The following is a 14254-nucleotide window of genomic DNA, read 5'->3' as shown; positions in this document are numbered from 1 at the left end:
TCTGCTTCTTTCTGGATAATCCACATCCACAGAAAAATCGCGCTCAAGAAGTTAGCGTTTCAAACAGTGCTGAACAGCCCAGAACAAGAACTGTCGACCCAAACCATTAACTTACAAGGTTAATATCGTAATATAGCACACGCTAGCGTTTTACGCTGTAAAGTATCCCCTCATCTAGCTTGCGAACTGATTCCATACACAGCAGTGAAAACCACTAGCAACAGTATTCTCTACAGAAAACTGGTGTTAATTCTGTGTAAACCAGAGAATTTGTTAGCCCTAAACAACAAGTACAGTTACTATCTCTTTCTTTCATTTTTAAAACCCAGTTGCAAGGTAAAAACACTTACTACAGTATTACCTGAACTTGATCAGCCTGGAGTGGGATTAATCTAACCCACGCCCTTTCCCACCCCCTGCCTCTGACGAATGCGAGGTATCTTAATTCCAAAGAGCCCGCCAATTCTAGTTAATTACTGCTGTGTCGGAATCCAAGTTTGTAGCTACATCTCAAGGGTATGTACTATCACATCAAAGTAATGTATCTGTAAAATACACAAGAATACCCAGTGCAATTTTGTTTGATATTTCACATGGTTTCAGTGTATTCCTACCTCTGTCAGCAGGTACTTGCTTAGAGGTAGCGTGTGCACTACTGGAAACGTAACCTGTTCAACTAATACAACTAGCCTGTGCGAATGTCCTTATAAAGTATGCTAAATTTAATGTAAACATATTCTGCTTCTGTTTGGTTTAAGTTAAGAGTTACGACTGTGCTTCAAGTTGAACAAACAGATTTTAGCCTGTGCGTATGTCGCTCTAAGGAACTTTATAATGAATGTAGACATGTTCTGTTACAGCTTGGCATAAATTAACAGTAGCATCTGTGTTAAAGGTCTTGTGTAGATACTAATGCGCTGTATTACTGGGAAATCCTAAACGGAACTATCTCGCACAGCGAGGTGTCCTCCTAAAACAGAGATTATTTCGTTGACAATGGTGTTGTTTTTTTGGGGTTAAATTAAGACTGTAATGTGCGTATATTGTACTCTTGTATAACCGAGAATTTCTAACTCGCACAGCGAGTGTGTCTTTCTAACTAGCTTGGTATATTGTCATGAGCGGAATATAGGAACGCTAGCTATAGTTTCTACTACTGCTGAAATGTAATACAATTAGCTACTCTAACACTGTGCAACTCTCAATGCATTGAACAAACTCCACAAGCAAGCTGAATGTTTATTCTATTTGTTCAGGTACTGCCCTGTAGCCCTGTACCTCCCCTGGCCATCCACAGAAAAATCGCGTTCAAGAAGTTAGCGTTTCAAAAGTGCTGAACAGCCCAGAACAAGAACTGTCGACCCAAACCATTAACTTACAAGGTTAATATCGTAATATAGCACACGCTGCTAGCGTTTTACGCTGTAAAGTATCCCCTCATCTAGCTTGCGAACTGATTCCATACACAGCAGTGAAAACCACTAGCAACAGTATTCTCTACAGAAAACTGGTGTTAATTCTGTGTAAACCAGAGAATTTGTTAGCCCCAAACAACAAGTACAGTTACTATCTTTCATTTTTTAAAACCCAGTTGCAAGGTAAAAACACTTACTACAGTATTACCTGAACTTGATCAGCCTGGAGTGGGATTAACCCCGCTCCGCTCGCCCTCGCTATGCTTGGGCTCGCTCCGCGCCCCACCCTGCCCCCATATCCCACCCGCCCCCAGTGGTCCTACATTTATACTTACCTAACCACACCCCTCCATTATCCCTAGCCACACAAATCACTTAGCCCTCCCCCTCTCTCCATGCCCCCCTAGGCTTCACTTACCTCACTTCCTTCTCTCCATCCCCCTCTCTCTTAACCAACAACAAACCATTCACACTAGCCTATCCTGCAGGCAATCACTATACACTATGAAATCCTTAACACCCCGGTTCACAATATCAGCCCTAAAATCTGTAACACTCACCCTACCAGTGATTATTACACTATACCTACTAACTATATACGAAAACCAGACATGCTCAGGTTTTCACTATCCAAAGTGCCAAACTACCCCTATAAGCCCGATCAACACAAATCACCCCGCTCGACACCTAATCAACAAAACAACGTTCGCTTACTACCACTACTCATATAAACCAAACATAAGCTATCCCAAATCCAATAACACAGATAAAAACTTATGAAACTTAGAGTATCTTAGAAAAAACATTAATAAAGATGGGGACATACACCCAAATCCAGGCCCCCCAGTAATGGACCCTTTAAACAATACATCCTTAGTTCCGCGACCTCCAGACTCCCTTCTTATATGCCACCTGAATATCAGAAGCCTAAATTCATAACCTACATGCCCTCTTAGCAACCTATCTTCCTGACATAATGTGCCTCACAGAAACCTGGCTCAAACCAGAGACCAAAGACAATGAAATCCTGCTACCTGGCTATAACATATATATATAGGACTGACCGCCTCAAAAAAGAGGTGGTGGTACTGCTGTGCTCTTTAAAAGCACACTCAATGTTATACCAAACCCCATTCAACCACCCCAAATGCCCAACGTAGAGCTAACAGCCCTAAAACTGCAACTAAACAAAGAAAAAAGTATTAACCTTATTGTGATCTATATCCTCCCCGGGAGAAACTCTGACACTCTTGTAAACACTCTAAGTTGGCTGACCAATAACCTCCCACAAGAAACCATAATCTTGGGAGATGTTAACATCAACTGGAGTCTTTGTGTGTCAGAGTCTGACCCAACTAATATTAACCTCCATGGTTTTTCACAAATTATAACCACCCCAACTAATATTAACCTCCATGGTTTTTCACAAATTATAACCACCCCTACCAGAATAGGCAGCAACAAACAAAAAGAAACCATCCTAGACTGGATACTCACCAACCATAATCCTGAAACATACGAATCTGGGACCACTCCAAATGAACTCAGCGATCACCTCATCACTTATATGGTAAAATGTAAAATAGGCAGCTCCAAACTCCCAGTCCTCAGGACTGTTAGGAGCACCAAACATTTTGACCTTGCTAGCTTCCGAAATGAGCTGCAGTCCTATAACTGGTCAACCCTTAATCACCTCCTGCTAGAAGAGGCAGTAACAAATTTTAACTCCACATTTCTAAATATACTTGATTCACATGCCCCCAAATGCTCAATCAAAATAAAAGCTCAAATAGCACCATGGCTATCAAAAGACTCTATATCCAAAATTAAATCCAGAAATAAAGCATGGAATAAATGGCGTGCTACCAAGACACCCCTAGACAGTTACAACTTCCAACAACTAAGAAATGAAACAAAAAAGCACATCTTAACTGACAAAAAGAACTATCTCCAACTACAACAAAAAAAAACAAAATAACCCCCAAAAGTTTTGGGCAGGATTAAACCAACTACTCCATCCGGGTAAGTCCTCCACACCTACACCAGCAGACCTAACTATGAAAAACCCAGAAGTCGTCGCTACATCCTTTAACACCTTTTTTATTGATGTTATCAAATCCTTAGCCAACCAACAATCTACTCCCCACTCCCCAACCACAGGTCACACCCTGAAGACTGAGCCAATTTTCAATCTGCAACCGGTCCCTGCTGCGTACATTCGATCCTTACTAAGGAAACTAAAGCCAACCACCCTCGCTGCAGACCTACTTCCAGCCGAATTCCTACAAAAAGCTGCAGATATCATAGCCTATACCATCTCTATCTTAATTAATCGCACCATTATTGAATCCAAAATCCCCTCTATATGGAAAATCTCCCATGTCATTCCTCTCCATAAAGGTGGTCCATCCACTGACCTTTCAAATTACAGGCCAATAGCCATTTTATCACCACTAGCAAAAATAATGGAAAAATGTATTCACAAACAACTCATCCAGTACTTAACTCAGAACAATCTGCTAACCGACTCTCAACACGGCTTCAGGCCCAAGCACAGTACTACTACTGCTCTCCTCTCATTCACAAACACTATTAATCTTAACCGGAACGACAAAAAAATCTCCTCAGCTCTCTTCTTGGACCTTTCAAAAGCTTTTGACATGGTCAACCACAAAATCATGCATGAAACCCTTAAAACTCTCTACCTGGATAACAAAACCCTTGACTGGTTTCATGCCTATCTTTCTAATAGGCAACAAGCTGTGCTCTTGCATAATAAGCTCTCGGACCTCCTACCAAACACCATAGGAGTCCCCCAAGGATCCATACTTGGCCCCCTCCTATTTTCCATCTTTATTAATGATCTTAACAAAGTCATTCCAGAGTCCACATGTATTCAGTACGCGGATGACTCAACATTAATTTGCTCAGATACCCCAATTACTCTACTATCCAAAAAGACTGTTTCACTGCAGTAGAAAAATGGCTATCTGAACGCCAACTTATCCTTAACCCAAAAAAAACCAAAATGCTCCTCTTCCATCCTACCCATAAAACACCAACCTTTCCCTTTTTTATTCAATCCAACAATGGTACCATCATCTCCCCCGACCCCCACACCAAGCTACTAGGAGTTACCATTGACAACAAACTCAGATTTGATGTACACATCAGCCAGACTATTAAGTCTGTTCACAAGAAACTGGGCTCCCTCTACAGAATAAAACCCTTTCTGACTCCCATGGCAAAAGCTGCTATTGCTCGCACCCACCTCCTATCCACCCTCTTGTATGCCTCCCCCATACTTACAAACCCCAACAAATCGGATCTGTCCAAACTATCTTGCTTTTATAATCACATTGCCAGATTTGTAACTGGATTACCCTACAAAACCCATCACTGTACTAACCTTCAGAACCTAGGCTGGATGGAATTACCCAACCTAATCCTACAGCAGCAACTTATAGTTGCTTACAAAATACTCTCTCAACAGGACAATATCCCTGATCTGAGTAGATTAATCACCCCTTACACAAATCTAAACAGCCTTAGATCATCACACAGATTACTTGCTCAGACAGTCAAATCCTGTAACTCAGGAGGCGACTCTCTGTTTTCCAACACAGTGGGTCAAAGATGGAATTCTCTTCCACCTAGTCTCACCACTTCCAACTCCCTAAATACATTCAAGAAAGGCCTCTCCCACCACCTCAAATCCCACTGGCTCTGCCAATGCTCTAATCCATTTTTTCCCCCATCCATTTCCACAGGAATATTACTATCTTCTTGAGCATTAAGCTAACTACTTCTCTACAGGAAGAATAATAAAGTGAGAGTCTTAGTGAATCGATGGGTGAAAGATGAAAGAAGAATTGAGAAGGGAGTGAGGCATGGATGTCCCTTTGATTACTCTGATACTTGCATTAGACTTATGAAAGGCCTAAAGACTGATGAATATAAAGGATACATAATGGTGCCTCTGGTGATGTACTCTGTTGATGTGGTCATAGTAGCCAAAACTATAGTATGGCTAATGGAAGTAGCTAAAAAAATAGAATAGATGAGCTATGTAGGTTTAGTATTAAATACTAAAATCAGTTTTTGAAGTGTAAAAACAGCTTTTTTAACACTTTCCCCAAATTAATAAAAAAGGAAATATATGTATTAAAGATTATTTTGGTGAGTCTGATTAATTCTAAAAGTAATGACAGGAATTTAGATAAAATGTATGAGATAAATAAAATGTGGAAATTCAAGTGGACTTAATTAATGCAATTTGTGTAAATGTGGATACTTTGGTTCAGTAGTTGCACTCCCAAAAAATGTTATTTGTAGTATAATATGGCGCCTTAGAATGAACTCCAATAAAGGGGGAATTGTATGTAATAAAGAAGAAAACTGTAAAAATCTGATGTTTGTGACATCTTTAGGTTTGCAATGCATTTTGAAATTACTTTAAATAGGGAAAGGGAACATGAAAAGATACAATAAGAGCAAAGTATAAAGAAGTATGGGCAGAAGTGAAAAGAAGAAAAATGAGAGATTAGTGAGTGAAATAAAAAATAAAATAATGGAAAATTTGATGTAGCTAAAGTTGAACAACAGAGGAAAATTTCATATGAAGAAATCATGGAAAAGACTTTTTATAGTGACCAGTGGGATACTATTAAAGTTAAGGATGCAATAAAAGAAAGAAAGAGAAAGTGTGTGAGATGGGAAGAAGGACAAGATTATATATGCAGGCCTATAATAAAAGTGCCAGTGAAGAAAGACATGAAATATGAACTTGCAAATTAGAGGAATTGCATATAGTAAAGAAGAAATCACAGGACATGTTTTTAGTCAGAATCTTAAGAATGATGAAATTATGAAGGAAATAAAAAATATGGGTTTATAGAACATTTAAGTGAAGTAGAAATAGAAGCCATTGTGCATGCCCTTCATACCACTGTGGAGACATGTTGATCAAAGGTAAGTTTGCATCAACCTGTGTGCCCAGGTCTCTCACCACAGAGTACATACTTCGGGTGTTGCTATTGATGTGGTAGTTAGCAGGAACATTGCTCTAACTGAAAGAGATGATACATTTTTTGCATTGAGTTTAAGGCCATGACTTTGGCACCAATCATTTGTTTGTGTAAGACCCTCTTGTAGGATGTTGACTTCATATGGAGATTCTATGACCACTCCCAGTTTGCAGTCAGCAAATGTCGGCCACAGACCTTTAGTTTTTGCTTGTACTTCTGAGAAATAGATTCCAAACAGTAGAGGTCCCAGGACTAATCCATGTGGAACACCACTGGTTACAGGTCTGCTGTTGGAAGTATATTCCCTGTTTTGAGTATATGTGTTTTATTAGTGAGCCAGTTAGTGACCCATTTAACGATATAAGGGTTGACACCTAGCTGGGTGAGTTTGTCAATGATGCCTGAGTGGGGGAGAGTGTCAAAAGCCTTATATGGATGTTTTCCATGTGGTCATTGCTCAAATTGTAGATTTGTGACTACAGCCAAGGCTTTTTCTAGTAGAAATTGCTCCAGGGTTTATGATGTAGGCTTTTTTGCCAATTGTAGCAATGATTGGGTTGTCTACCTTGCTACTTGCCAATGTGGAGCTTTCTACATAGGACAGACGTCTCGTCCATTAAGATCACGGATTTCAGAACATATAAGCAATATTAAACACAAAAAAATTACAAATGCTTTATATAAACATCACTTATTGCATCCCACTGCACAGTTTAATTTCATGGTGATTGATGTTATTCATGGTAATCGCCTTAATAAAACTGAATGGCATAATATTCTAAATAATAAAGAAAGAAAGTGGATCATCAAGTTAGGGGGTTTATTCCCACCAGGACTTAATGAATATTTATGAGTATTCTACCAATGGGAAATGGCTGTATATTATTTAAACAGCACACTATTTGTTTGTATTTCTTACACTGAGGAAGGTTGTGTTTATCCAGCCGAAACCGGTCTGTTTGCTGTATGTATTTATGAATACAAAGTAATTTTGAAGTCAATTGTGCTGGCTCTTTGTTTTTTGGAGAGTGTCAAAAGCCTTAGCTAAGTCTAGGTAGGCTGCATGCACAGATTTCCCCTCATCCAGGGCCTTGGCGACTTTCTTGAAGTCTACCAGGATTAACAGGCATGATCTCCCTTTGACATATCCAAACTGAGTAGGGTCAAGTGTTTGGAGATTACCTATATCTTTGTTGATAAAGTCCATGATGATTTGCTCCATGGCCTTGCAGATGAGGCTAGTCAGGCTAATAGGTCTATAATTCCCGGGGTCAGTGAAACCACCACCTTTATGCAAGGGCATAACGGTGGCCATTTTCCATTCAGCTGGGACAAAGCCAGTGCTTGGACTGATTGAAGAGGGTACCCAATGGTGTTGCTAATTCTTGTTGGAGGGCATGTAGGATGTCGCTTGGGATGTCCGGTCCCATAGATGTTGTGTTCTTGGCCTTAGGGCATTTATGACCTGTTCTTTAGAAATACAAGGTAGGGGACAGGTGGTAAGGATGTCATGTGGTACATGCAGCTGTGACAGGGGAGTGAAGTTGTTTGGGGGACTGGCGATTGTGTGTTCATTACTACTTTAATTCTTATCGCAATCAAACCTTGGAGGTATGCAGAATAGGTCATTATAGCTTCTGTTGGAGATGGGGTCACTGTTTCTTTTACCTTTTTCACAAACCTCAGAGGTATGTAAAAAAGTTACTATACCATGTGCAGGGGCAGTGTACTGTATATTAGCAACAAAGTGGAATTCATTACTTTTTTTCCAATTTTGTCACAATCGCACACCAGGCACATATAGTGGTGATTGCCTATGGGAAGGAAAGGGTGAGGAGTGAAAAGGCATGCTATGTATATATACAAAAGCATTCACTTAAAATGTATGACCACGGCCATCTGAACTTCTGCTTTCATCCCAGTCTAACATCAGAGGGATGCACAGGCAGCAACTGTCATTTTCTTTGGGGGGGGGGGTGGTAGGGAAGCAGACAGGATTTGTCTCCTTACAACAATTGTATTAGTTTATTGTGAGCTACTATTCTGTCAGCTTTGAACATTAACCCTTTGGCACAACTTATGTCTTTAAAACTTGAAATAAAATGTATACTTAAGGGGTGAAGAGCCTCCAAAATAAAGTTATAAGTCCAGTAGAAAAAAGAGATTAGAAGCACACCACAACAATCGAAGCCAACTTAAAAAGTTGATATATCCTTTATTTGTAAAAAGTAAGCGCTTTCACGCCTCACAGGGTGCTTCTTCAGACTTCAGAAATTCCTTGCAACTCAGATTCAGATGGGGGTTATTCTGGCTCAGTCTCTCATCACAACAGTGAGCCTCCCATCCACTTCTCATATAGTAATCTTTCCTTCTCTAATCTGTTCCATGGTTTGAGTCCTTGGATCCAAGGGCCCCAAGATTGTACTGGACCTGAACATGACTAGGTCTTTGATTACAACAGTCTCCCTGACTGGTTCCTTTCTAGTTCCTTTGGATCAGGATGAGTTGTCTGAGCTGAAGCATCTGCACTGGATATGGGGGGTTGGGTTCCACTCTATCAGAGCCATCCTTGCCCATCAGAACTTTAGTGTTTGACAGTTCGGGTCTGGCTCCTTCCTCAATGTGCACATCTGGGCAGGGCCGGAGCTTGGTAGCTTCAGAGGTCTCTGTTCTGGTGCAGCCATCCATGGCTTTTCCCAGCCTGTCTGCCATTGAGGTAGTGGAGAGGGCTTTCTCTCATTTGAGAGACTCAGTTACTCTCTCATCATTGGATCCCATATCCCTTCCTCCTTCAGGTCAAGCTCTGAGTCTTTCAAGCCTACTCCACAGGTACAGCTGGTCCCATCTAGCATCCAGACATTCCCCATTGAGGAACTTTGCTTCTCTTTGGATACTTCTATAGTCTGTGACACTGAAGCGGTTCATCGAAAGAGAACTGCAAAGGGAGATGCATATGATTCCCCTGAGGAATCTCACTGAAGATACTAACTTCAATGAAGTGGAAGGGTACCCCAGATTTCCACCAGACACATCCTAGAAATCAAACAAAAAGTTGGATGGTCTTAGGATACTCCCTTCCCATTGAAGTCAGTTTTTCTGGAAGCTTTTAGTTGAACCCATCTACATCTTGGGTGACTCCTCTGCTGATGAGCTTATCTTTTAATCTCTTGCTGGGCATGAAAGAAACCAGATTTCTGTTGAACCAATTCACCATTGCCCAGATAAAATTTTGGCACTGCCAAAGGACAGACTTCATTGGAACAAGAGTCCCAGTTGATGCTATGGTTGTGGCGGCATCTGTTAAAAAGGAGCTAGGAGAGTAGAGTTCTTCAGTCTGTAGCCCTAATGGAAAGCCAGGGCATTGGAAACCGCATATTTGCTTCAGCAACCTTTGCCTCGAGGTCCCTGAATTATTTAAAGCACTTCACAAGACTACAGCAGGATTTCATCAAGGAGTTCTCCAAATCCCTCAGAGTCCTTGTCCATGGAGGATTCCAAGAAGTCCTCTTTACAGCTGGCCTACTATTATCCATTTGCAATGCATCCATGAAGTTAGTATCCCATGTTGCACAAGGTTAGACATGCCCAGATGCATTTGAGACTTTGCAGAGCCTTTCAAGTCTCTCATTATTGTTCCTTTTGAGGGAATGGTTTTGTTTGGCCCTGCTGTGAAAGAAAAGCTTTCCTGGAATGAACAAGATAGACTCAGTTTGCCATAGGAATACATTTTGTCTACCTCTTAATGATCCTTTTCCCAGGATCAGAGGAGCAAGAAAAAGTGGTTTCACAAGTCCCAGGGATCTTTCCAGGATTCATGTGGGGACAACTCCACCAGAGGTGGGGGGGGGGGTTCCAATGGAAGATTCCATCTTCATGGCAGAGGAGGCCCACACAACCAGGGTTTCAAAGATTATTTTTCAGATAAACCCTTTCATTATTCCTGAAGGGTTGCCTGACTGACCACCGTCATGGGGTGTTTGTCTTTGCACTCAGACACCTGGGCTTCTATATAAAAATATTCTCTGGTGCTAAAAATAATATCCAGAGGTTATTTCATTCCATTTTTCCAGAGTCCCCCAAACAAAAGGCTTCCAGACGGCCTTTCCAGTAAGAGAGAAGCTTCAGTGCAAGAGATTCAAAAGCTGCTAGACAAGACATCAGGAGGTCCCACCAGACCAAAGAAGATTTGTAACTTTATCAAGGTTCTTTCAGTGCCAAGAGGACTAGGGATCTGAGACCAATTCTGGATCTAAGCAAATTGAACCAATTTGTGAAAAAGTCAAAATTCTGAATAGTAATGGTTCAGCCCATTCTGCCTTTTTCACACAAGAGTGATTGGATGTCCTCAATTGATCTTCAAGATTTGTACCATCACATCAAGATGAACAGATGATCCCAAAAATGTCTGCACTTTTGGCTGAGGGACGATCACTATCCATTGAGAGCCATGCCGTTTGGTCTCGCCACAGCCCCCAGGGTGTTTACCAAGTGTATGATAGTGGTAGCACCTCACCTGAGATTGTTGGGATTTTGAATGTTTCCATATGTAGATGACTGGCTTCTCACCACTCCAACCAAGCATCTCCTAGAGTAGTCCAGGGACTGTTTGCTCCAAATTTAAAAAAGGCTAGGCATTTCAGTCAACACCTCCAAATCTCATCTACAACCTGTATGAAGCCTGGAGTTCATAGGTGCTCAGTTGAACACAGTAAGTTTGCCTCTCTTCCTTTACATCCTGTAGACACAATCAAGTCTCAGGTACAACAAATTCTTGTTCAGCCTTCTCCCGTCAGGCTTGTCCTTCAGGCTCTAGGTTTGATGGCAGCAACCATAACCATAGTTCTAATGGCCCATTTTTGTATGTATTCTCCAATGTACTATAGCTGTTTAGTGGTCTATTCTTCATCATCCTTTGGCCTTCCCAGTCAAGCTCACTTAAGTCTGCAAGCATCATCATTGTTGCTGGATTCAGTCAGTTTACCTAGGCAGTCCTTTTACTCTGTCCCCTCCAGTAGCCACAATAACCATGGATGTGTCCCAATTGGAGTGGGGATGCATTTCTTGGGTCAAATGGTCCAAGGCACATGGTTTGCCCAAGAGCCAGTTCACATATCAATGTCCTAGACATGAGAGCAGTCCTACTAGTGTTGCAGGCCTTTCAAGAGGGTCTTCATCTAGGGACTATTGTGATGCAAACTGACATGTTTGTGGTTTTGTACATCACTAAACGGGGAACCCAATTTTATCCATTTGCCGAGAGGCAATGAGTGTGTCAGTGGGCAATTTCCTCCAACCTCTTTTTTTTATGGCAATGCGCATAATGGGGAAATTCAGTGTACTAGAAGACCAACTCAGCAGGTCCAATTTTGATGCCTCACAACTGGTCTCAGTGGTGGAGAGAATTTTCCATTGTTGGAGCCAACCTTATCTCTTTGCATCTCAGCAGAACAAGTACAGCAAATTCTTTGCCCTAATCGCACCTCAGGGGAAGTCACTAAGAGATGCTCCAGTCCATGTTTGGCCCTTCAGTCTCCTTTATGCTTATCCCCTATTACCTCAGATTTCCAAAATTCTTACAGAAAGCACTTTGGTTGAAGAGTTTGGTTATCCTCATTGCCCCATTTTAGCCACGCCAAGTGTGGGTTCAACTTCCTTTGATCTCATCGATATCCTCTATGGATACTGGACCCGAGTCCAGACCTTCTCTTGAATCCCTCCGGGGGATGAAGTATCCCAATATTCCAGGCCTCAAACTGACCACATGGTTTCTCCAATTCCATTAATAGCTAGACAGAACAGGCTTTCCTCTCCAGTGCGGCAAATACTTCTATCTTTCCAGAAAGCTTCTACAAGGAAAATCTACAAGAGTAAATGGAAAAGATTCTCAATTTGGACTCTTCAGAAGAAAATTGATTCTTTCACTGCTCCTTTATTTGTGGTTCAAGAATTGTTAGCATCTGTTTTTTCATGGTGCTAGCTTTTCTACAATCAAAGTGCAACTAGCAGCTATATCTAATTTTCACTCGGGAGAAAATATTACCTCTTTAGCTTGTACCAAATTGTGCAAGGCTTTTCCAAAAAGGCACCTTCTTACTTCGACCGCCAGTGAAAGACTGGTCAGCTGCTTCGGATTTAACAGTTGTACTCCCAAGGGTTGACCCAAAACTCCTTGAACCATCAACTAAGTCTGATTTAAAATCTTTGTCTTGGAAGATTTAATTCCTAGTAGCTATTACATCTGTTAGGCAAATTTCTGAACTTCAGAATCTATCTTCCAAATTCCCTTACATTATCTTTTAGTCACCTTATGAAAATAGCCATCCTAGGTAGCATCTGAATCAAATATCAAACAATTCATTTGTCTGCTGCCTTCTATTTTTTTCTAATAAGTGAGAGTACATGCTACATATTTTAGATGAACATAGGCAACTGCATTTTTATCTCCACAGAACAAAGATTTTGGGAAATCAGAACAGCTGTTAGAATTCTCACCAAACAGATTGGAATCACCAGTTTCTAAAATTATCCTGACCAAATGGATTACTGACTGCGTGCCTTTGTTTATACTCGGCAAGGCCTTTCCTTATCAAAACTCCTTAAAATGCATTCTACTCGATGTATGGCAACCTTGTCCACCTTTAGATCAAAAACTTTCATTGATATTTACCTGGTCTGATGCTCATTACAAACTAGATTGACCTCCAGAAGTAGAGCTGCTTTTGGTTCTGCACTTCTCTGCAATATCCTTCCATGAGAGCCACAGAAGATTCACATAGCTGGGGACTCTGTCCCAAATGTTAAGAAATGAATGCAAAGGACATTGAATATTAAAGTTATATACTCCCCATATCTATGCATTTGAGTTGTCCATTTTCATTCTTCAACCCCCCCTTCCTTTCATATTCTGGAATGACCCTTTGGATATCATAGAACATTTTGTTCCAGGTTTTAGCCCCAGCTCTGCTGTTCTTTTTATTCTTACACTATATTAGAATCTATAAGGCAGCAAACTCTATCTGAGGTATTGCTAGCTGACTGAGAGCATTGTGGGTAGAGGGAGGAGCTCAAGAGTTGGATCTGAATGTCCAGTGTATGCAGCTGAGTCAGATCTGATGCCCAAACCAGGAAGAATGAAAATGGACAACACAGATATGCATAGTTATGGTGAGTACATAACTTTAATTTGCCTCCCCTCCATAAAACCACATTGATCCATATCCTCTCAATTTTGACAGCACCTTTGCCATTCTTTTAGCTAATATATGCCTAAACAGTTTCAAATGGGTCTGTATGACGCTGGATCTGATGGGTCTTTACTCTCTTTGGGTAATATAGCCACCACAGCTTTCTTCCAAGATGTTGGTGCTTCCCCTCATTTTAAAATACTATTAAATAATCTTCCAGATCTTTGTCAGTTTCATCCCTCAACTTCCAGACTGCCACAGAATATCATCTGTTCCTGGAGAACTCCCTGCAGATTGATTATACATTACTATTTTTATCTCCTCTCCTTCTATCTAACCTATTAGTTGTTGAGCCTACTCTTCCTCTGATCCCGGCAGAATTAAATCTTCCATAAATATTTCCATTTATCTCTTTTTGCTTCCACATTTCTCTGCTTTATTTAACTTTTCATAAACATTTCTGAAATATCTTTAATACCTCTATAGGATCTCTGGTTATTTTTCTTGTCACAGGCTCCCCAAGTTTGGTGGCAGCCCTTTTTACTTTCTGTTGCTTAGTACACTGTGCTAAAAGTTTTGTGCTCAAGTAATCCAAAAATATTTGCTTAATTGCAGTCTTTCTACATTC

The sequence above is a fragment of the Protopterus annectens genome, chromosome 1.part2 (assembly GCF_019279795.1).
Source record: "Protopterus annectens isolate FY-2018-M chromosome 1.part2, PAN1.0, whole genome shotgun sequence".
In the NCBI taxonomy this organism is placed as follows: domain Eukaryota; kingdom Metazoa; phylum Chordata; order Ceratodontiformes; family Protopteridae; genus Protopterus; species Protopterus annectens.
Note: the sequence above shows the minus strand (reverse complement) of the source record.